This window comes from Zeugodacus cucurbitae, chromosome 6 (genome assembly GCF_028554725.1).
Source record: "Zeugodacus cucurbitae isolate PBARC_wt_2022May chromosome 6, idZeuCucr1.2, whole genome shotgun sequence".
Classification (NCBI taxonomy): Eukaryota; Metazoa; Arthropoda; class Insecta; order Diptera; family Tephritidae; genus Zeugodacus; species Zeugodacus cucurbitae.
The window spans coordinates 59,974,855-59,999,151 of record NC_071671.1 but is presented as its reverse complement, the minus strand read 5'-3'; the positions used below and the strand labels follow the sequence as shown (position 1 = coordinate 59,999,151).

Genomic DNA, 24,297 nt, shown 5'->3' with positions numbered 1-24,297 from the left:
TTCTAATTTTCGTGAACTATTTATATATGTTGTTGTTGCAGAAACATCATTAGCAAAGTTTACTGATCAATCACACTTCCCGGATATTGCTTCCTGCGAGTTTTTGCTGTTTCTGGAATTCTCGAATTGAGGATACTTACGAATGGACATGATATACATACAATATAGCAAAGCTAGAGTGCCAGAAATGCTCAGTGTTAGACCAAAAGGGGTCGATTAGATCTACTTAAAAGCGTGGAATATGCTTTGAAACTTTAAACAGAAAGCTCCATGTAAATGGAGCGCGAGCTGACGATCGACCGATTCCTCGTATCAAAAATCAACGAAACTTATAGAAAATTGTATTTAATTATTCTCAGGATCTGTCCCCAGCGCCTTTTTTGTTTCCTAGGCCTCAAGAGATTGCCCTATGGAAGGATATTTTGAGGCAATGTAGAGACAATCGGGGCCACTGATTCTGTGCCTTGAAAGATAACTATTTATATTGAAAAATAAACATGAATTCTTAAAGCAAAAATTATGTTCCTTTGAAACCATACGATCGAGATCGATGGAATTATTTATAAACCCTATTATCAAAAGGAAGACCCCACAATCTGCGCCAATTACCGTGGTATAAGTCTCCTCAGCATTGCATATTGTGTGAAAGACTAAAGCGCACCGTCAACGAACTGATTGAACCTTATCAGTGTGGTTTTACACCTGGCAAATCCACCATGGACCAGATATTCACCATGCGACAAATCTTGGGAGAGAAGAATCGATACTTACCACCTTTATATCGATTTTAAAGCTGCCTTCGATAGCACGAAAAGGAGTTGCCTATATGCCGCGATGTCTAAATTTCGTATCCCTGCAAAACTTATACGGCTATGTAAACTGACGTTGAGCAACACCAAAAGCTCCGTCAGGATCGGGAAGAACATCTCGGAGCCGTTCGATACCAAATGAGGTTTCAGTCAGGGTGACTCACTATCGTGCGACTTCTTCAATCTATTGCTGAAAAAAAATACGAGCTACAGAGCTAAATAGATAAGGTACAATCTTCCATAAGAGTGTACAGTTACTTATAGCGTATGACAGTATATCTTCGGAAGCAACAATCGCGCCGTTAGTTCTGCTTTTTCCAGACTGGATAAGGAAGCGAAGCGTATGGGTCTGGTGGTGAATGAGGACGAGACGAAATATCCCCTGTCATCAAACAAACAGTCAGCGCACTCGCGTCTTGGCTACCACGTCACTGTTGACAGTTATACCTTTGAAGTAGTAGATAGTTTCGTCTACTTGGGAACCAGCGTTAACAACATCAACAATGTCAGCCTCGAAAACCAACGCAGAATCACGCTTGCCAACAGGTGCTACTTTGGACTGAGTAGGCAATTGAAAAGTAAATTAAAGTCCACTCTCGACGAACCAAAATAAAACTCTACAAGTCGCTCATTATTCTCGTTCTGATGTATGGCGCAGAAGCGTGGACGATGACAACATCCGATGAGACGACACTAGGAGTTTTCGAGAAAGGTAAAAGGCCATTCGAAAAAAAAAAACATTATGAGTTTTTAGTGCGATTTTGACAAAGTTTTCGAAAAATATGTTCTCAGCAAGATTTATAGATCTATAGACAACATTTTTAGAACATTGTTTGTATAGAGTTATGCTCAGGATGGCTTATTTTGCTCAAAAAAAATTACATATAATCTTTAATATTATCAAACAAGTTAGACTTTAAGATATTTTAAGTTTTTTGAAAGTATTGGCTATATATTTATTTCTAGATCACTCTATAATTATCTCCTCGAAGTGGCTCATTTAACTTTGCGCTAAATAAAGTACTCTTCATCATCATCATCATCATTCAATTTACTAATGCTCGCGTTCATTTCGTCACGTGCATATTTTTATGCTGCCATTACTTATGCATAGATACATAAATATTTAATATCAGACATGTTCTTTTTCATAAAAAGCCTAAGCGTGTTCAATTGTGAAAAACATGTATTCTCGCTACACTCCATTTAGCGTGTGACAGTGTGACGTCGTCTGTCGCAATAGCGAGTGGCTAAAAATAATTTCAATAATAAAAAAACAGCGTTTGTATGCACAAGTACTATCAATGTACACACAGTTTTTGCGCTCTCTCACATAGACACATATCACATTTATTTATATTTAGGCACGCGCCCACCATCTAACACTTTTTTTCTGCTCTGCATTTAACTTTGCACTTGTGATTACTCTGCGGCCGGTGGGTTTTAGCACGCACTAAGCGCGCCTGTTTACTTAACAACTAGCATGCTGTTAGTACGATGGACTATGAGTGAGTTAGTGCGTGTGAGTGTGTGCATATGTGTAATTATTATCGGGAGTTCGAGTCGATGGCGGGGCTTTTCGCATAATTTGTAAAGTGCTAATACAGCGCAGCAGCGCCACTCCACCTCTCATACCGTGCAAAAAGAAACAACCAAAACATTACCGGTTGATAAGCGTTTTTATCTCATCACTCACAGTTAAACCCCCACCCTCCTACAGTAAACCACCAGCCCTCAGCAACCTTAACCTGCACTATTATTTCTTCAATGTAGCCTCCAAGTAAGTTAAGTAAAAAGACGAGACTCAAGCAAGCAACCACAGTGTCAAATAAGTGTCAGCGCAGTAAGACAAAAACAAGAAAGACAACATTAAGTAAGACAAAAACAAGAAGTACTCGTGCAAAAACCAACAAAAAGTGTCAACTTCGTTCTTTGTCGCGTCTTTGCAGATGCTGTGAAGGAGTTGATGAGTAGGTGTCGCCGCAAAAGTGTCAAGTGTTGCGTTAAAGTGAGTGCTTTTTTACGCAACGCTTTCGTAGCGTGCAAAAACACGCTCACACACACACATTCATTTCTATACTCGAGTAAAATAAGTATGTCACTTGCTATTGGCGCAGTTTTTTCCTTACCAGTGGAACCAACTAGTATGTACTTCAACTTTTCTTACTTCTATCGTTTTTAAGGTGTTTTTTGTGTCTTTGTGAGCGCAAGAAATTATTACGACATGACCTTAGTTATCTTAGTCATAGATATGTATGTACTATGTTAAATGCATAGACGATAAAAAGTCAATAGTTGCTCAAGGACTGCGGGAAGCTAACGAGAGTGGTCGATAAAAAGTTGATGAGTTTTTAACATTTTGCACAGCAGGCGATTGGTTATGTTACTGGATGGAAAAAAAACTTTGAAAGAGCAAAATACTGTTTTGTAGTTTAAAATACTGTGTTCTTAATTAAAAATACTGTTTTTTAATGTTTAACAAGTAAGGAAAGGCTAAGTTCTGGTGCATTCGAACATTTTATACTCTCGCAATTTATTGATTTATTTTTATTAAGATAACACACAATCCTATAATTAGGTATATGAGAGGTAGAGGAAGTTACACTATTAGAAGAAAAATATTTCCTCTGAATTAAATTAAGATACCTGAGAGATTTACCGAAATTTTCGTTGAAAAGTTACCATGGGGCACTGAATTCTTCATATTCGGTATATGTACCGGGCTTTGAAAATTTTTTTTTTTCAAGTGATGCCACAGATCATATACAGTATTTGTGTAAAGTTTTATTTCACTATCTTCATTGGTTTCTTATGTATATATTATAAAGTGAAGGAATAAGATGGAGTTCAAAATTGAGTTATATGGGAAGTTGTCGTGGTTGTGAACCGATTTCATCCATTTTCCACACGTGTAATTATTTATTTTATTCGAATTTCATTCGAATCGGTGGAGTAGTTCCTGAGATATGGTCCCACGCCCATTTTTCATTTTGTAAAAAAATCTGAGTGCAGCATTCTTCTGCAACTGTAAAATTTAGTATTTCTGACGTTTTTCGTTAGTGAGATAACCCACTTTTAGTAATTTTCAACCTAACCTTTGTATGGGAGGTGGGCGTGATTATTATCAACTATTTTCATTGTGTGTGGTGGGGTACGTAAGAGAAACGACTGCTGAAAGTTTGGTTTATATAGCTTTATTGGTTTACGAGATATATACAAATAAACGATTTGGGGGCGGGGCCACGCCCACTTCCCCAAAAAAATTGCATCCAAATATGCCCCTTCCTAGTGCAATCCTTTGTTCAAAATTGTACTTTTTTAACTTTATTTATGGCTTAGTTATGGCACTTTGTGTGTTTTCGGTTTTCGCCATTTTGTGGGCGTGGCAGTGGTCCGATTTTGTCCAAAACTACCAACCCTCTCACGGTCCCAAGCAACATGTGTTCCAAGTTTCAATAAGATATCTCAATTTTTACTCAAGTTATCCGTTGCATGGACGGACGGATGGACAGACCGACATTCGGAATTTGATTCGTCTCGTCACCCTGATCATTTTTTTTATATATAATATATATATTTAACTATCCCCTATATTTAACTCGTTGACTTACAAACAACCGTTATGTGAATAAAACTATAATACTCTCTTAGCAACTTTTGTTGCAAGAGGATAAAAATTATACTTTTCTATATCTTAAATTTTAAGGAGGCATAGGGCAGTCGAAGGTTTAAAAACAAATTAAAAATTTTTCGGTCCGACTTTAGGATCCTAAAAGATTAGGGTTTAGTCAAAAACTGGTTTTCCTTTCTAATCCGTAAGTTCCAATATTCACATTCAATAGTTTTTTCTTATCAAACTGTCAATAGAATATATCATATATCTGTTCAATAAATCTTTTAAGAGAGAAAATCGATTCTTTTTTATATAAAACCAGAATAAATTGCGAAAAACAAATTTAATATGAGGATTCTAGACTGAAATACAAAAAAATGCATGCCGTACAAAGTTTTCTTAGTGCAATTTAAAATGTTCTACTATGTAATGTAAATATCCAATATTTTCTCTGCAAACTATGCACTCATGGAGGCACCGCTATTGAGAAGTTAGTACTTCAGTAGTATGCATATAAATTGTTATTAAAATCACATCTTTAACACATATAAATTGCTGTGGTATGTGTAAATGTGCTTGTCTAGAAAATGAGAAAATATTGCATGCATATTTCAAAAACAATATTGTCATTTACAGTTACATAGCTACATATGTGTGTAAAATGTATTGCATAAGACTCAATGTACTCATACTCATATAAGAAGTAAATGTATATAGATATATGTCCAGCACACTTGCCCTTAGTTTCGCTATCGCAAACTGAAAGTGTGTGTTAGGTGAATTATATTTCAAAAAGTATGCAAATAGTTATTACAGTTATGTCTAACTATGGTTTATAATAACAAATACTCGTAACTGCAAGTGAAGTGTGCTACAATCGAATGTGGGTGGAAAAAGAAAGTGCAGCAGAAGAGGGATCTGTACAACAACTAGAAATATGGAATATAATATATAATATAGTTAAGGTTAGATTATACTGGTAGGACAATAAGTCACACATAGACCAGTTTTAGTCCTTTGCGATACCAGATGGAGTGCCGTCACGTTGTCCACGAGGAGTAGTCATCCTTTAGGATGCCTGCACTTAAAGCGAATTTTAAAAAGTTATGTGGCTTCACTATCGATACCTCTTCCAGATTCTCATATTATGAGACACCCAAGTGCCCAAGACGTTGCCTTGACAATGCACGACAAGTCCACAAGAGATGCTCCCTGGTTTCTCTTGTACCTTGCACCTGATATTTTCTGCAGTCGATCTGTCAGTCTCATTTTGTAGCCGTGTGCCACCAGACAGTGTACAGTGAGTATCCCAACCATACTCCAACAGTTCCTTCTATCGAGTGACAATAGGAGTTTTGTGTTCTTTTGGTCTACTTTACACAAGCCTTTAGCGGTTTTACACCCCGGTATATTTTTCCAAGAATGAGGACAAGACGAAATATCTCCTGTCATCAAACAAACAGTCAGCGCACTCGCGTCTTGGCTCCCACGTCACTGTTGACAGTCATAACTTTGAAGTAGTAGATAGTTTCGTCTACTTGGGAACCAGCGTTAACAACACCAACAATGTCAGCCTTGAAATCCAACGCAGAATCACTCTTGCCAACAGGTGCTACTTTGGACTGAGTAGGCAATTGCAAAGTAAAGTCCTCTCTCGACGAACCAAAATCAAACTCTACAAGTCGCTCATTATTCCCGTCCTGATGTATGGCGCCGAAGCGTTGACGATGACAACATCCGATGGGACGACTCTTGGGGTTTTCGAGAGAAAGGTTTTGCGTAAGATTTATGGTCCTCTGAACATTGGCAACGGCGAATACCGCAGACGATGGAACGAGGAGCTGTACGATTTATACGACGACATTGACATAGTTCAGCGAATAAAAAGACAGCGGCTCCGCTGGCTAGGTCATGTTGTACGAATGGATGAAAACACTCCAGCTCTGAAAGTGTTCGATGCAGTACCCGCTGGAGGAAGCCGCGGAAGAGGACGACCTCCACTCCGGTGGAAAGACCAAGTGCAAAGTGACCTGGCTTCACTTGGTGTTTCCAGTTGGCGCCAAAAAGCAAAAAGGAGGAACGAGTGACGCGCTCTGGTGGATTCGGCTATAATCGCTTAAGCGGTTTCTACGCCAAATATATATATATATTTTTTTTTTTCCAAGGTGTTATGATTTTCCTTGTCATGCCCCTGTCCAGATCATCGTAAAGACAGTGCATTGGTTTGCCAAGGTCGGCCACGTTTCGGGATAACAGTTGTACAGTAGAATATAATCTGGGATCTTGATAGTGGAAACTAGTTTCTGGTCTCGGTTTCCTTTTATTAATTTGTTTACTTAAATTTTTTGTATATTTCAAATATAAATATATTTTTTCTTGAACGAAGGAATTTGTTTCAAAAAATAATTTTTAAACTCTCAAACGCCGTAGAATCTTCTTAACATCACTTGTGAACACTTACTTTCATTTATTACAGTTGAAAAGTATACAATTCTATGCGGGTATTAAGTGAATTATGGACATGGATAGATAACTGATTGTACATGCTTGCTGCAGACAGTAACGTTACATAAAAAATGAAAAATAGAATTCTATATATAATAAAAGATACTCTATATATACATGTATATCATTTGTAGGAGTTTCGTGCATTGTTCGATGGCCCTTAAAGCTCTTGATACTTGCACTGCTGTTGGAAATAATTTTTCTATGCTCGTCAGAGAATTTTCTAGGTTCAGCAGAGATTTTTCATGCTGCATGCCAGCAAAACTGCCAACAGCAGCTCATATGAGTACTCACACTACAGTTGGAACGTATGTGCGCTGAAAAAGCAACAGACAATGGGCATGCAAGTGAGCAAAAATGTACTGACGCTGAAATGTCCTCAGGACAAATTGCAGTGCACTGCTAAGGGTCAGCTCACACAACAGTATGCTTTTATAAATATGCACTTTAAAAAAAGAAAAAAAGAGAGATACGCTTTGTAAGCGGCTTGTATAAAATTAAAGGCAGTCGACATGCGGGGCGTATACGTAACCTGTTGGACACTGGCATTTGTCCAACATTGTTACTCAAGCAATTGGACACTGGCAGTTGACTGACTTGCTTGGTTTGCTGAACCAACAACAGTCAACAGATTTATATTTAAAGTTGAGTGAGTGCAAAGCAACAGCATAACAACAACAACATACAAAAGACAAATTTACATATTCGTGTCTTTCAACCGAATATTATTTTTATAAGAACAAATGTGCTTGTTGATTGCTGCGTACATCTGTCTTTTTAGTTAATTTTGCGGTTAATCTTTTGGCGTGTCGATCACCTGATTTCATTTGTATATTTATTTTTGCTTGCAAATGGATTTTCAACGCTCTTAATGTATATTCATCGGTTATTTTAATCTTTGATATGTACAAAGTTACATATATGCCATACATTAGTACATATGTACATACATATATATATATGTATGTGTGTGTATGCGTGTTGTGCTTTTATTGGTATGACTTTTATTTGTATAACACATGCGCAGGCAAACGCACACAGCACCGCACAAATGCGCAAATAAATAAAACAGAGGCCCGAAAAAACCAACAACACTAATTCGTGTGTCCATATTATCTTCGGTTTACTTTTTAAATTAAAAGGCATTACTACTCTGTGGTCTTATTTATATTTGCATGTTATTCATTTGCCTGCGCTTTATACCTACCTACCTACTTGTACATTTGGCAAATGTAAACGAAAATGTATTACTTCGTATATATTAGCTCTAATTTAATTGCTTATATAATTGTTTTTTTTTTTTTGCAATTTCTTTGTGGTTTTTTGTTGGAAAACAAAAGATTTTTTAAATAAAAAAAAAACAACTGGAAATGTAAATATTTATGTATTAGTGACTTAAAAAACGCTTTTTTACTTTTTTATTTGCGTGGAAATTTTAGCATGTTTTTTTTTGTTTTCTCAGTTCCAAAGAAAAATCTTTTATAATTAGTACAAATGTGAAATGTCTTAAAGAATTTATGACTGTAAGTCAGTGCTGTTATATTGATTTTCAGTTTTTGGAATATTGAAAACTCAAAAAAAAAAAAAAAAAACAAATTCGATCCATGCTGTATTAAAAAAGTTCAAAAGGAAGCTATAAATTTAAGGCAAAGCAAAATTTATGATTTAATAGCGGATGCTAGAGGAAATCGTGTTGATTTTTCCTTCCAAAAATAAATTTATAATATTTGTGTTTTTTTCCAAAATGTTTATTTGAACATCAATATCTACATATTTTGTACGCATTTCTATTTATACCAGTTAGTAACTGAACACCTGTGCTGATGTTACTTCTGACCTTCGAAGCTCTACCAATTCTAGTTTGATTCAGAGAAGATTTATTGATTTTATACCTGACTTCCGATTTTCTACTGATTTTAGATGCAGAAAGTAAAGGCAGATATGTTCTGAAACTTACTAGATAATGAAACGAATTGCAGAAAACGAAAAAATATTATTCGAAAACGATTAGCATAACGGACTTAATAATATTGCCACATTTTCTGAATGGCGAATCGAACAAACAACTGGTATAAAACTGGCATAATCAAATTGAGTTAGAATAGTAAGCGATTATGCCACAAAAACGAGCACAAAGTGGTGTGGCAGTTGGCAAATCGAATATGGCTAGTATTAGTAAGCACAAATGATGGATAGGTATTCCACATTATTTGATAACAATTCGTTTTTTGGCTATGGTATATTTGACTAATCCCGCGATGATTCAATTGACCGACTAAGGGCTACAATTTCAAGATTACAAAGACAATAAGTCATACAAAATCGTTTTTAAGCGATAATAGGTACTTCAATATTTTTAAATTATCAACACCACAGATAGTATATTGGTCTCTAATTTCGAAGAGTTATTGAATACTAGTTGTAATCGACTTGTCTTTTCAAATATTCTATAAAAACGAATCGAACAAACAACTGGTATAAATCTTAATAACTGGCATAATAAAATAGAATAGAGAGAATATCAGGAAGTTATACCACTTGTTTGAGATATCATGTATTATTGTATTAAATTCAACTGGATAACTTTGTTATTACTTAAACATGAACTTTTTTTTAGAAAAGAGCGGAACTCGAACAAAACAGGAGAACAGAAATTATAGATTAATGATGATATTGATTGCAGGAAATTGCATACCATGATCTTGGTAGAATTTTGTTTGATTTGTACAATACTAAAAATAATTTTTTAATTCAATTTTTTATTAAAAAACTAGCAGACCCGGCCACACGTTTTTATGGCTAAGGTATACATTAAATTAGTAAATCTTTTAATGCAGAGAAAAAATTCTTACGCATAAAGACGAAAACGTTATAGCCGATAAATTTTAAAATGATTGATATACATTATTGTAGATCTGTGTTAAGCGTAAATCATCATAATTTGTAAAACTTTGATTTATTTAATCGTATATTAGAGAAAGTAACAAATGACCAAATTTCATAGTTGGCTTTATCTTGGGTTTGGTGCCGATATTGATTACTTCTTCACAGCTAGTCTTGTTCTTTTGCAAAGTTTGATGTTGATTTATGTTACGCAGCATGATGACAACTCACACTACTTTTAATTGCAAGTGAGTGGGGATAGTCCAGCAATTTAAAATAGTCTGTGGGATAATTGAATACGTCATCCTGGTTTGTAGCTGTGTCAACTCTCCTTTAACGAAATTCTAAATTGTCGCATTAAGATCAAAGAGATCCTTGCTTTTTTACCACCAATATAGGTCATTCAATCAGCCATTTATGTTTATTATATTATGGTTTCATGTCAGGAAAAATACGATGAATAAGCTCCTCTTTCGAGGCCATGAAGTGACAGAAAACCGTTAAAAATGTTATTAATCCATCGAGGTGTCACCTGCCAACAGAATCATGGCTTCACCAAAAATATTGTCGTTGTCGCGTAAATCTTTTAAAGTCCTGTGCAGTACCTCCAGCGACTTGAATATCTGGAAAATCTTCTTTATAGCTCTTTTTTTTGGCGATTTTGCAGACTGGTGTTTCGTTGATTTGCAATTTAGGAGTAATTTCAAGGCCGAATTGCCGTTTGTCTGCCTACTAACACGTGCCAAGTTGCCCCTATTCCCATTATAACTGGGCGTTGAAAATGAGTGAAATCGGTTCACGAATTACCTCAACCCTCATGTACTATATATGCTGATTTTCGTTATTCTATTGGACTTTATTTCAAATTGTGTGTAATAAAATTACATCAATAAATTGCGAGAGTATAAAATGTTCGGTTGCCTTTCCCAACTTGTTACAAATTTTTTTGGGCTATCGACACAGCCTTATACAATTGAACAATGATAAATATATTTTAACAAAGCAACAATAACAACTTTCAAAATATTAATTTTTTTTTATTATTTTGTTGTCAATTCAAATAAAATCATCTTCTTGTTATCTTCCTTACAATTTTTCGATATATACTTACTTTCTAATCCTTTCCTGGCTTTCTATAAATCCAAAATTAGCCAGATCGTTTTGGCCCTTCTCGACTTTTTTCGAGACTAACGACACAAATTGTTTGTATGGGTGATTAGAAAATTGTGGATTTAAGACTTTTTCAAGCAGTTTTTCCCGTAAGAATCATCCCGGTACCTCTAAAAACATTCTAAACAAAGAACTTGCGAAATCGATTAGCAACACATTTTGCGATTCATTTTTATATTATAGAAGATTATTTTGTCAACTTCGTATTTCTCCGACTGTTAAACAGTTTAATAATATATATTTTAGGCTTCTTGAACTCGAAAACCTTTACTTTTACACCAGTTATGCTGGAATATTATTAGTAAAATACTGTTTTTAGAATAAGTGAGATAGTCAAAATTCCAAATAAATCGTAGTCAATCAGTGAACTTATCTTAAAAGCGGTTGTATTTTTAGACACGGCGTTATATGTCTATTAAAACAAAACCTGTCAATGAATCATATTATTCTATATGCATAAATTTGTCATAACTATTTTTAAGTCAATTGCTGATAAGCGAAAAGAGTCAAACTTGATTAGGCATAAAAATCATTACAATAAACTGATTATAAAGTATTTTAATAATTATTTCATTAATGTTAGTATTAGTGTAAAAAATTTCAGTCTGTCTCCGCGAATAACAACAACTAACGCTTGTCTATATGTCTGCTATATTCTATTGTTTTATTTCTTGGGAAGCTAAAGTTGACAAATATTTGTATGTAATTAAATGTGCTACGTTCAAGTACTTAAATGACTGGCAATAATTACATAAACATGTGGAATTAGAACGCTTAAATCTCACTGACAATTTCCTACACTTTTTGTTTTACAAATAATTCGCACTCAAGAATTTTCGCCCCATTATAAATTATTACACACGCTCCTATAGTAGTTAGTAATCATATGTAATTGCATACATGCCGACATGCGCAGTGTGTTTACAAGTATATTAATTCGCCGGCGATCAAAGGCTTTGTGGCCACATCATTTATCAGTTTTATTTTTCGAGTGTGCCAATACTCTTGGCACTCACCAATATATATGCATAGCTTAGTTGAATTACAATTACATTGTTGTAGTTATTTACTTGCTTAAATATTTACACACAAAAGAACGCCCCCCAATTGTAAACAATGTGCACAATCTATGTGTGTGTGTTTGTGTGTAAATATGTATTTATGTGTGTGTCTGTCTGTCCAACTTGATTTTGTTTGCATTCGTCAAATTGAATTACATGTAATTTAGTGTGTGTTGATAAGTACATTGAATGCATTTTACTTGTAGGAAACAGACAAAGCAACTGAAAGAAAGTGTTCTAGAGCAACAACAACAGCAACAACTCATACAAATCTTTGCTTCTTTCATTACCTGCCACACTTGTTGTTTGTTTTATTTTCATTGTTGTTGTTGCTGTTCCGCCCGCTTGGTAATGATGACACTTGTACTATTAAATTTATTAAGTGATTAAGTGTTATTTACATACATCTGCGCCCCAGCAAGCTGCTAAACGACGACAGCTTTTTCAGCTAAGTTATTGACCGACGACTGGAGAGATGCGCCTAGCAGCTGCCTTGAGTGAGAGGCTTATGTGTGCTGGGTGGGGGTGGGGTCATAACGACATGCATACCGAGTCAAGTAACTTATTTAACCCCACGAAATGAATTGACTTGAGCGTGGCTTGCCATTATACCCGTACATGTTGCACAAAGATATTATGAGGTTGTTGTTGGAGGCCCTGATTTCTCCATTAATACAACTTAAGCTACTCTTATTAATATTATTATCCGTCTTTCCGTCCTTATTTCTAATATATTGAGTTATAAAAGCGAAACGTGCTTTAAATATTAATCTTTAAAGAAGATAGTACAATATTGGTAGTCTTCGATTCGCCACTTCTCTGCTCGCTTAGCTTATGAAACTTTTCACATGTTGAACCAACACATATTATTATTTGTCAATATGATTGTGACAGTCTACTGGATTTAAGCTAGTTGGTTGTTTGATTATCCTCTTTTAAAATTCTTGTGATTCAAAGCGAGCTATTAAAATAAATAAAGTTGGAATGAAAATGACTAATAACCGATAACATTTACGTATGAAACCTACTGGTCGATTTGAATTCTCATCAATCTTTGCTTCTATTTCATTCGATTTCGTCCAACTTTAAGACATCCTTACTTCTTAAAGACCACATTTGTTTTCTTTGTAGTAAACATGTGCCGGCATTGTAGATTAATAGATCTCTTAAATATTTAAGCTATGTGCGTTTTCACACGTTCGATGTTTTTTCGTTCGAAACGACAATGACCGTGCTAGTTTCAAGAATGTTTACGGTGAACTCTAATCAGTGTTTCTTGGAATGAAGGAAAGATGGAATTGAAATAACTGGTTAACAGCGAAGTCGGTTAGTAAGCTTGGCCTCTTTATAGGCTCGTGGAATACCAGGGATTTTGAAAACAGAGAGACAAATGTTTAATCTATTGAATTATTTTCAACAGGCATACATTTTAAAATTGTAGATTCAGAGCTACATATATATTTATTAGAAAAACTAGGAGCTTTGGAAAAGGTGAGGAGGGAAGGATTACAGAACATTTGTGAAAGCTAAATAAAGAAGTGTTTTCATCACCGAGAGCTAGTAGATGAGCCTTTGTGGATTATATGAATATATGCATTCTTAATATCTACAGATTTACGCCGTACTAGGTTGGAAATGCTTAGATAACACAATTAGGTATGAGAAAGTCTGCGAGGTCTTTGCAAGCAATTGTAGAAATATAGAACTCACAAGAACTTCGGAGATGGAGAATAACATAATTACTGCAACCTACTTACGTTCGGTCCGTGGTGTCCCCAATATAGTATATTTCACGTATGTCCTGTTATGGAACCCACATCGATGACTACATCTCTAAACATAGTTCAGCACAGGATTTATATAACAATGTACTTTTTGCAGTTTAGGATACTGAAGTTCTCGCCTCTATTGATTATTGAGCTCATTGCAGTTATAATTCTATTAACCTGTGCCTTTCGGGATTCTTCATAAATAAAGATATCAAATATACCAGTTTTTTTTTTGAGGAATTACCATGCCAGCACATTTTGGTAAGTCTAGGTTCTGCGGTGCTGAGTTTGAGGAAATCTCCTTGTTAGAACGTTTGACCTAGAACTCACTACTTTTAGTAACCTAAATACCCCATATTTTTGAATAAAAAGGGTTCCGATATTAATAGACAGATATGGGCGGGAAGAGCGCAATATGTGATTGGCAGTCCACGTGAACGAATACAGAGCTCCTGCAGCTATTGAAACCGAAACTTCATCTAAATTGTTGGCCTTAATATTTAGTCATTAAACTTGGGCACTTGAGCCTGTCAAAAGGCACAACGTGTAGCTTTGCTCCCAGGTAAATATGAATATTTATATATTTTCAAAAGTTGATATGCATAATCACAAGCAGATGAGCTGCTCTTTGGCATTGCGACACTCACTCAAAGATAAACGAGATAAAAATAAAGAGTTCTTTTTTGTTGTCTTTTCTCTGCTATTTGCTAAAGAACGCACAAAAGCACAATAAGAAGGCATATTAAGATATGCAGATACAATTTGGCAATGTAGAAGATAAGAGATGTAAACAAGCATAAATCATAATAAAATTTACATATGAACACATAACGGTATATACAGCAAGTGCCGACGGCAACAAGTACACATTTGAGTACAATCTCATAGATGTATGTATGTAGATATGCGTGGAAGTAGGTGAATTTAAGATGCTTGAATTGTGTTTGTGTATTAGAGTAAGTACCAAAAAAAAGTCGCTCGCAAAATAAAAAGTATGTATGCTTAAAGTTAAAGTTCAGTGTGATTTCAGTGATTTATCTAAAAATGGACGTTGTGGAAAATTTTCGCGTTTTAAATATTTAAATTCGTCTAGCTTCTTGTTTTTTTATATAAATATTTGTATAAGCGTAAAATTTGCTACCTCACACTGCTCCTCACAAAGAGACTGCCGCAGATTCACTTTTTAATTGATCAAAAGATACGCTGCTTCAAATGTATATAATTTATAAATAAATCGTAAAATCAAATAAAAAAAACAATTCTTAGCTCTTTGAAATTTGAATTCACTGAATTTATTGAAAATACCAACAACATTAAATGCGCTCAAACAACGCCACATAAATAAATCAATTAAAAATTGGCAGCGATATTTCGGAAAATATGACCGAAATTAGTCCACATTTGAAGATGGCAAATGGAAATATGCGAAAATTTATATTTATTTTTGTTGCTGTGCGCGCGTGTCGTATAGCATCAGCTGTGTCTGTCGGTATGTGTGGACTAATCGCATTATTGGCGGCATTCATTGCCGTTGTCTCAAATAGATTTTAGCTGGAAGAATTATGCACGCGTGCAAAATAGACGTACATACAGACATTCATCGGAACATATGGATCTCTGAAAAATTTACGACTGAACATCTTTCATTAGTATGTTGGTTTCTAAATGGAGTAGTTTGGAAGTGCTTACCTTTGGACTAGTTTCAAACGATATAATATGAATGTACTCGTATGTATATAATTGACGTTGGAACCGTTTATTCGATTATCTCTTCTCTTTCTCTTGCAATTCGGCGCCAATTGGAAATCCCAAGTGATAGTTTAGTACAAAAATTAATTGTAATAAGTTCAAATCATTTAAAAAAGGTGAATAGATAAGTAAAGAAGAACTTCATTTAGGGGAAAAAACCGATAAATGGCGCTGATGTTGATATATTTTGAAAACAAACGGTCTTAAAGTTTATTGTAGTTCTTTTAAGAATAAGAGATTGGAAATACACTCAAATTACTCACTCTTCTACGACCACTAAAATAGTTCTCGAGAGAGTAGAAAGCAAATAATGTTCTGTTGATGTTTGATCTGACAAACTTTTACTTTAAGCTTAACTTTTGAATTACTCTCACTTTTTTTTGTGGATGATAGTTTATCATTTCGCGTGGGTTTCATAACATGGTCATAACTTTAAGAAGAGTTCTGTCTTTAACAATAACTTTAAACTCATTATTAAGACCCCGAGTGAACTTTTTACAGAAAGTGGTTCAGATAAATAATGTTTAGTTGAGGTATAGAACCTATAAAAAAGATAACTGTGATAAAACTCCTTTCCACGACATTCGGATTTACGTAATCGTGATTTATATCTACCAACTCGCCAACGTTACTCTAAATTGTTTGGAAAATGATTTTTGACGCTACAACAAACAAACTTCTTCTTCTTCTTCTTGACTGGCATAGACACCGCTTACGTGGTTATAGCCGAGTCCACAACAGCTCGCCAAGCAACTCTCCTCTTGGTAGTTTGGCGCCAATTGGTAATACCAAGTGTAGACAGGTACTTCTCCACCTGGTCCGAGTGGAGGCCTCCCTCTTACTCGGCTTCCAACAGCGGGTACTGCATCGAACACTTTCAGAACTGGAGCACTTTCGTCCATTCGAACAACATGCCATCGTAGCCGCTGACATATTGTCAAAATTTGCAACCATATAAAAAAAAAACTTGTCTAGAAGTTACTCTGGAAGTTTTCTTAAGAAGTGAAGATTCTCATAAGCTTCTCTGAACCGTTTTCCAAATTCTTTTTAGATATTTCGCAAATATCTTATAATTCCAACTTTCGAAAATTCACATAAGTTCTTTAGCTACCAACAAAAGTGTCAGGTTTAAGAGCATATGTAAAGAAGATTAAATAATCGACTGTTTGACTTTGAGGTTATGTCAGCATGCAGGAAATTCAATGTTTGGCATAGACACTCTTTTGGAGTTGACAGCTGTTTACTTAAGAACTGGAGCTATTTTTCTAATTCTTTCAAAAAATATTGACCACACAGTAATACAGCTCAATTCGAGCAGTGCATTTTTCCAGCAGGTTACTTCAAATTTATTCATTTGTAAAAATGCAATTGAGAGACACGTTTTCGGATATTCGTCAATCGATTTATAAATTGCTTGCCTTTAGATAAACAAAAAATACAAAAATAAGAAAAAAAAATTAAATGGAGAAAAACAAATAAATAATATGAACGAGATTAATATTTATTTGTGAGGAGCCGCTTCGGCGCAGGCATATGAAAATAAATACAACGGACAGTTTCGTTAAGAACTCTTCCAGTCGCATCTCTGTATATGCATAACTATTTGTGAGTGTGAGAGTGTGTGCAGCTCGTGCAGATAAATATTTGTGGCTCAACAATTGTAGCCGAAATTTGCATTGCAACGACGTCAAGTACTGGATACACACATCCTTCTACATATCAATATTTATTATTTAAAATTCGTACAGATTTAATTTGCACTGAAGTGCATTAAATAACACGTAAATGCAGATGGCCATTGCAAATAAACAATTCGAGCTGAATTTCATTACGGTACATCATATATGATCATTTGTATGTGTTTGTGTAATTTTGCATTTATTTTGTTTCAAAATGTTTGATTTCGAAATTTGCTGAAAATTTAGTGCATCTCATTTGCAATTGTTTATTTGAAATCGTAAAGTAATCGCTTTTTGAATTACTCACTTTGCAAAAATGCCAATATTTGAAGCGCTGACTTTGGATAAAATTTTGACAAGGGTAATGAGTGTTGGGGTTATTGGTCTTCGAAGCAGTGTTGATTATATGTAACTTTGTGAGTACTTAACCTTTATAATGTTACACTTGAATTCAATATTTCTTATCAACGATTTTTGCTCTCTTTATTCAATGTGTAGACGATATAACTCTCTCAGAGTAATAACATTTTCTTATTTGAACGAATAAGAGCAACTAAAAACCTAAGCTTTATTACAAAAAAAATAATACATTTCCAACGACCAACTGACAAATACTTAAAAATTTCATTCCCAAAATTTTGTAATTCTCGACAAGTTTATAAAAACTGTAACAGCATTTGGAATTCTAAGAAAAGACCAAGCATGTGGTTATGGTTTTTAATTTACTTTCATATTCCTTTTTAAATACGATATTTAATCACTAAGTCGCTGACTCATCCAGTCATCTTCTCATGCTGACCTCTTAATTATTACAATTTAAGCTAAAAATAATCAACTTCTGTTGCATGTCTTCAATTCCGGTATGCAGCAGTTGTTTGATACTAATTTATGTACATATATTAATATTTCCTTCCATGAATATTAAGAAAATGTAGAAAATATATTTAGGCTAAAATAAATATAAATATATTCATGGAAGGCCATTACAATTGTTGCCACAGTTATTACGAGTGTTTGTTTTGTACGCGCCAGATGGCGCACAGTCAAAACAATAACCGTTACATTTTAAGGTCTATGCAAATATTTATACGTTTATTAAGAAAGTGTGGCAGGATTTTAAGAATTCATATTTTTCATGGCATGCATATTAAAGAGGGGTTAACAGAGTTGTTTAACCTTTTGACGGACACTTGGACAACAGTTGATACCGGTTGTCATAGAGAGGAGAGAAAGTGTGAAAGGGAGGTGGCAAAATTCAAGATAATAAAAGTAAAATTATTGATTTTACTTACCCATTATATATAGATCGCCCGGTTTGATGTTAGAAAATATTTAAGCCCGTTATAAGCACAAATTTAGCGTTCATTTGTGGATTCTTTATAGATAAATGTAGCTAAAAATTAAAAATAAAATAATTAATTAATTTTTAGTTAAAATTTTTAGTAATATTTATAAAATATATCTCATCTTATGTAAATTATAAAATATAATAATATTATAATAATAACTGAAGACACATATTTTAATTATCAAACTTTTTAAATTCTTTTCCATTAATTTTTGTCTACAAAATTATTCTGTCTGCCGTCTGTGTAAGCCTTTTCTTTAATATGACAAGTGAAGATCGATTTTAAAGCTTAAAGTCCTCTTTCTACCAGCTCATGGATTCTTATAACTAAGAGGCGTCGGGATATGGTTAGTTCCGATGATAAGAAACGGCTTAATACTAACCTAGGCTTCAGAAAGTTTCATTGCTTGCTTTAAATTGTCGGAATACTTTTTAAAATTCAAAATCAAGGCATATCGGCAGAAATAATACATAATACATGTAGCGGAATAATACATGTAATACATTTATAACACATATTTATGTATAATATTAGGTTGTCACTGCCTTTTTGTCTTTTGAATACCTCGGCTATGTATAAAGCGCTACAGAGCTTGTATCTGGCAATACTATACATCTCTGAAAGGTCTTGACATAACCTACGCAAAAAATCCTTCTGGACCGAATCAACGCCAGCGATATGCTGCTTAAACGGAACGAACTCGACCCATTTTTGAAGCGGATGGGAACTGGCGACGAAAAATGGATCACATTCGACAATATCAACCGAAAACGGCCGTCGTCGAAAGCCGATGATTCCAGTCCCAAACAATGGTCAAGCCGGGATTGACGACTAGGAAGGTTTTGCTGTGTGTTTGGTGGGATTGGAAGGAAATCATCCACTATGAGCCAGACGCTTAATTCTACCATCTACTGCGAACAACTGGAACGCTTGAAGTAGGCGATCGACCAGATGCGTCCAGAATTGGACAACAGGAAGGGTGTAGTGTTCCATCATGACAACGGCAGACCACACACTTCGTCAGAAGCTACGGGAGCTCGGATGGGAGGTTTTATCGCATCCACCATATTGCCCGGACGTAGCGCCAAGTGATAACCACCTGTTCCTGTCCATGGTGAACGCCCTTGGTGGTGTAAAGTTGAACTCGAAAGAGGCTTGTTAAAAGTCGGTGGCCGAGTTCTGCGCAAATAAGGAGGGGGCTTCTATGAGGGCGTTATTATGAAGTTGCCGTCTAGATGGAAACAGATTATCGAACGAAACTGCGCATATTTGAATTAAATCCGATCACTGTAACACTTTTTATAAAGCACTGAATAAAGAGCAAAAAAGCGGAAAGGAGATATTTGACAACCTAATATATTATATACTATATGTATAATATTATATTAGTACAAACACTTCATCGGCTAGATGACACATGTAACAGACAGGCGAGAGTAGGGTCGCTAGCTTTAGCGGCGTCCGCTGTGATAAGTTGTCAAGTTTACATAAATGCGCTCATTGAATCACAAATAGCCACAGTACCCAACAATAACAACAACAGCATGATAACAAGTGAATTTTCCAAAGCAACAACAACATGTAATGTTTATTGTATTTTATTTGTTCATTGATGCGTCCCAATGACAATGACAACTGTCGTAAATCGAACAAGTTTATTAGACAGATGTGGGTACTAAGAGTACATATATACTCACATACACATACTATATTTGTTTATACTTAAGTAGCTACTAGCCTGTAATACATATATGTATGTATATTATATGACATGCCTGTGAACAAATATAGGTTACAGCTGACGCTCCAATCAGTATTTTGAACGATTTACTTATTGCTTTATAACGGTCGACCGAAAGTCAGCATAGCACAAAGTCATAACGATAATGAAAATGTTGTGTTGGACCATTCACTTTTGACAATCAATTGCGATGCAGAGACAGTAAAGAGCACAAAAATCAAATCGACAGTATTCAATGCAAACAATGCTCATATATGTACCTTCAAAGGACGAACGCAAAGGTGGTAAAAGCGGCACAATGAGCAGGCATCATATGTCAATGTGCATCAAAATGTCAAAAGTGTGAGTGAATATAGAAATAGAAATACCGTATACCTTTGTGTTTAAGTGCCTATGACGGCAGGAAGATTTCGCAACCGGCGTGTTTGTTGTATAACAGTTATACAAGTGGCATTTACTACATAACTACGTACATATATAAAAATGATATATGTTTGTATGGTAAATCGAAGGGAAATGCTTAATGAGTTACGCAATATGTTCCCTGAAAGGGGTCTATTATATTTTTAATGCAGGTATAATTAGGTGTAATTGGAGTGATGTAAACATGACAAGGACTTCTTATGTGACACCACAGCATTAATTACAGCAAGGTAGAGATAGTGAGCTTTTTATCGATTGGATTAGTTTTGTACAATATAATTATATATATATAGTAGAGGCATATATGTGACATATTGATTTCCTTTGATGAAATTACTTCACAACTTTGATGAAGTTGCTTCAATGTCGTTAAAATCGCTTCTTAACTGTCAGGGTTCTGATGTATAATTCTGTTAATACTTGTTCTGTAGATCTTCTGGATATAAAGTAAAGGCGATAATACGTTATCTGTTAGTACCTCTCAATCAATATCTGATTTATTTAGTTAGTTTTACAAATATTTCGATAAAAAAATAGCATTCCTCTGAACTACATGAACATATTGGCTGGGAAATTATTGTGAATTATATTTTTCACCGCGTTCAATTAATTACACTCAATCAGTTGGGCTTAGCTAATAGCTTAGCTATATTAGAAAAGTATAAGAGAGGAGTTTTTGTCTCCAAATACTCATATTAGATTAAAATTAGTTTTATGGCAAAATATTAAACAGATTTTTTTTTTAATTTCTACACATTTTAACCAGTAATGATATCATTTATGAGGAAAAAATTAGCCAACAACTATTTCAAAAATTTTTTTATCATAATTTTCGAGTCTTCCTTTCCTTTTTTCTGATCTTTCTTCATTTGAATAATATTTGAAATGACAATTATAATCCACCCTAATTTAATGTGTCCAACAATGTTGCCAAACGATTCTATTTTCGTGTCACATTCATAAATTGGATTTGGAAATAATTAATTAACTATATTTTTTGGAAGTTCCTGCGCTTTAATATTATTTAAATTAAATGCATATCACGTCGACTGAATGCAATCCATATACAATCTGTAAATTTCATTGTAAACAAACGGCTTTGAATCAATTGAAATGCTTTAATGAGACACCATGACGTATAAGTAACATCAAAATCAACAGCGACAATTAACAGTTGTAGGCCAAAATTGGCACATGCTTAACATAAAACGTATAGTAAAGTGGGCAAAAATACTTTCAAATTATTTTGTAGAGCTAGCAGAGATATTTAAGTAATTTGTAGCACCGACGACTGCCACTTTATTAAATGACAACAAAATGGACGACGGCAGCTCATCAAAAGAAATTTGTTGCCGCATAAGGGATGTGACATTAAGATTAAATATATAAGTTAATGGCAACAGCCTAACTCCGAGTCACATATTAGTCTACAATGCTGATATATAACTCATAGACAGTCTTTGCGCAAGTAACAAGTATTAGCCTTCAGCTAATACTAATTTATCTCATGAAATCTCTATCTCTCCCTCTTCGCTTTAAGCTCAGTATGCATGTATGTGTGTATGCATATTATACAAGATTCACCTGTAGCTATAAAGAAACTGCCATCATAAATGAAATATTCACGAAAATTACCAACATTAAAATCATTTATTAATGCCCAGCAGAGTAGAAATTAAACAAAACAAAGCAGAAATAATAAAGACAAAAATCACAAAAAGATGAAACAAATCAAATCAAATGCATACATTACACATTCAACTGAGGTGAATATGTAAAGAAAATAAATAAAAGAGATGAAGTTGAATAAAATATGCGCATACAAATGCTGACAATACTCGTTGCAACAACACAAACACTCGAGCAGAAACTCGCGAGGCAAGCACCTTGCTGCCTCCGCACTCTAAAAAGTGGAAAATATTGTGCGCCTCTATTGAATACGGCACTGCGACGGAGATAAATAAGGACGCTTGAGTGAAGTTGTATAGAGCATTATCCTGCGGGCAGAACAAAACCTCAAGCAGCCAAGCGGGAGAAGTGAAAGAAGCGGGGTAGCAACAGCATGCAGCTTAGAAGGTAGCTTAGCAAAGCGCACGAGTGTACGACTGTAGCGCCAGTGGCAACATGAAAAGCTAGTAAGAACAATAGCAAAAGTGTAATGAGTACAATGCTGGCACTGAACTTGCGTGTACTTCATTTACTCTACGGTAATGAAAGTTCAGAAAACCACAATAACAACAATAACAACAATGTATGTAAGGTTTCATTGGATCAAAAAATATTAATGAAAAGTTAACGGGAAACTTTATTTCCGGCAGTTGAAGTTCAACTGAAGTGCAAATCTCCGGCTTTTCATGTTACCTGTGGCGACACACATATCGATATGAATACGCATATACATGCCACATGCCTACTTCTAGAAATGTTTCTGCCTCTTCTTTCATCTTAAAGCCACTTTTCTCGTGCTATTTACTGTGAAGAATGTGTTAAATGAATTTAATAAAATCAAAGCGCATTTGTTGTTATTGCTTTTCACTTTACTTTGTAGGTGTAAATTCAATTGAGTTTCAAATTAAATTGTGCAGAAATCATAGAGAGTAATGGAGGATTTCACTTGTTAGGCAATATATATTTTGTATAGGTGAAAATTTCATGAAAAAGGTAGGAAGTGGAGGAGAGCGCGAAAATATGCCTAAACATCTCAGCAATGAGTCTCAAAATGTGGAAATAAGTGTATGGAATATATTTTTTGATTGTTATACGAAGTTGCATAAGACTGTAGACATCTTAGCTGAGTGCATAGAATATAAAATATATTATATTAAGGTTCTGGTGTATTTACTGAGCTAGTTCATATTCGATAAAGCGATATTTCAATAAAATAGTCTTATCTATTGACTTTTATAAAATATAGGATTATTGGACTAAGCTCTAAGACCATACATAAGATCTGATAAAATTTCCATTGCCGATTCCTTAATGGGTTTCTACAACATCTCAAGAATAATATCCTAAATTTTCAATGCGACAGTTACAGCCTTTGGAAGGGTGCGCTCTGAGTCTGGTATTATTGTTACTCAAAACTTTAAACGCTTTTTTCTCGGAACCGTGTTGTCTGTTGTCAAATTTTCTCGAAAACTACTCAACCGATCTCGATGAAATTTTGAACAGGTGTTCGAGATACAAGTTATTCGTGTTTGGACGAAGGATTTTTTATCAATTACAACTATTAAAAAAAACATATGTCCAGACAAATTTACCGAAATTTTATTTTTGTTGGAAAAATTTCCGACAAAATTCCAATTTTTACTTTTTTTTGTCTTTCCTTCGTTCAAGCACGAGTTGAATGGTCTTAACTAAAACATTTATTTTTGTTTTTTCATTTTAGATGATTCTGTCAGGAGTTACGCTGACAACGCGGACGCAACTTTTTCCCGAGGGGTCACCGGAAATGACGTCACAATGGAGGAGTTTTTATTTTTTAATTTTAAAAATGTATCTATAGGACAGAAAAAACTTCGAATTAAATAAATTATTTTTTTACAT

General features: G+C 34.6%; 1 protein-coding gene across 1 annotated transcript in view; it reads right to left on the bottom strand.

Moving 5' to 3' along the window:
• Positions 1-24,297, bottom strand: part of LOC105218892 (zinc finger HIT domain-containing protein 1) — a 56,973-nt gene that overhangs the window by 6,295 nt on the left and 26,381 nt on the right. The window contains exon 3 of the mRNA XM_054234908.1: positions 18,531-18,631. The gene's annotated coding sequence lies outside the window, so the exon portion shown is untranslated. The remainder of the gene's footprint in view (positions 1-18,530; positions 18,632-24,297) is intronic.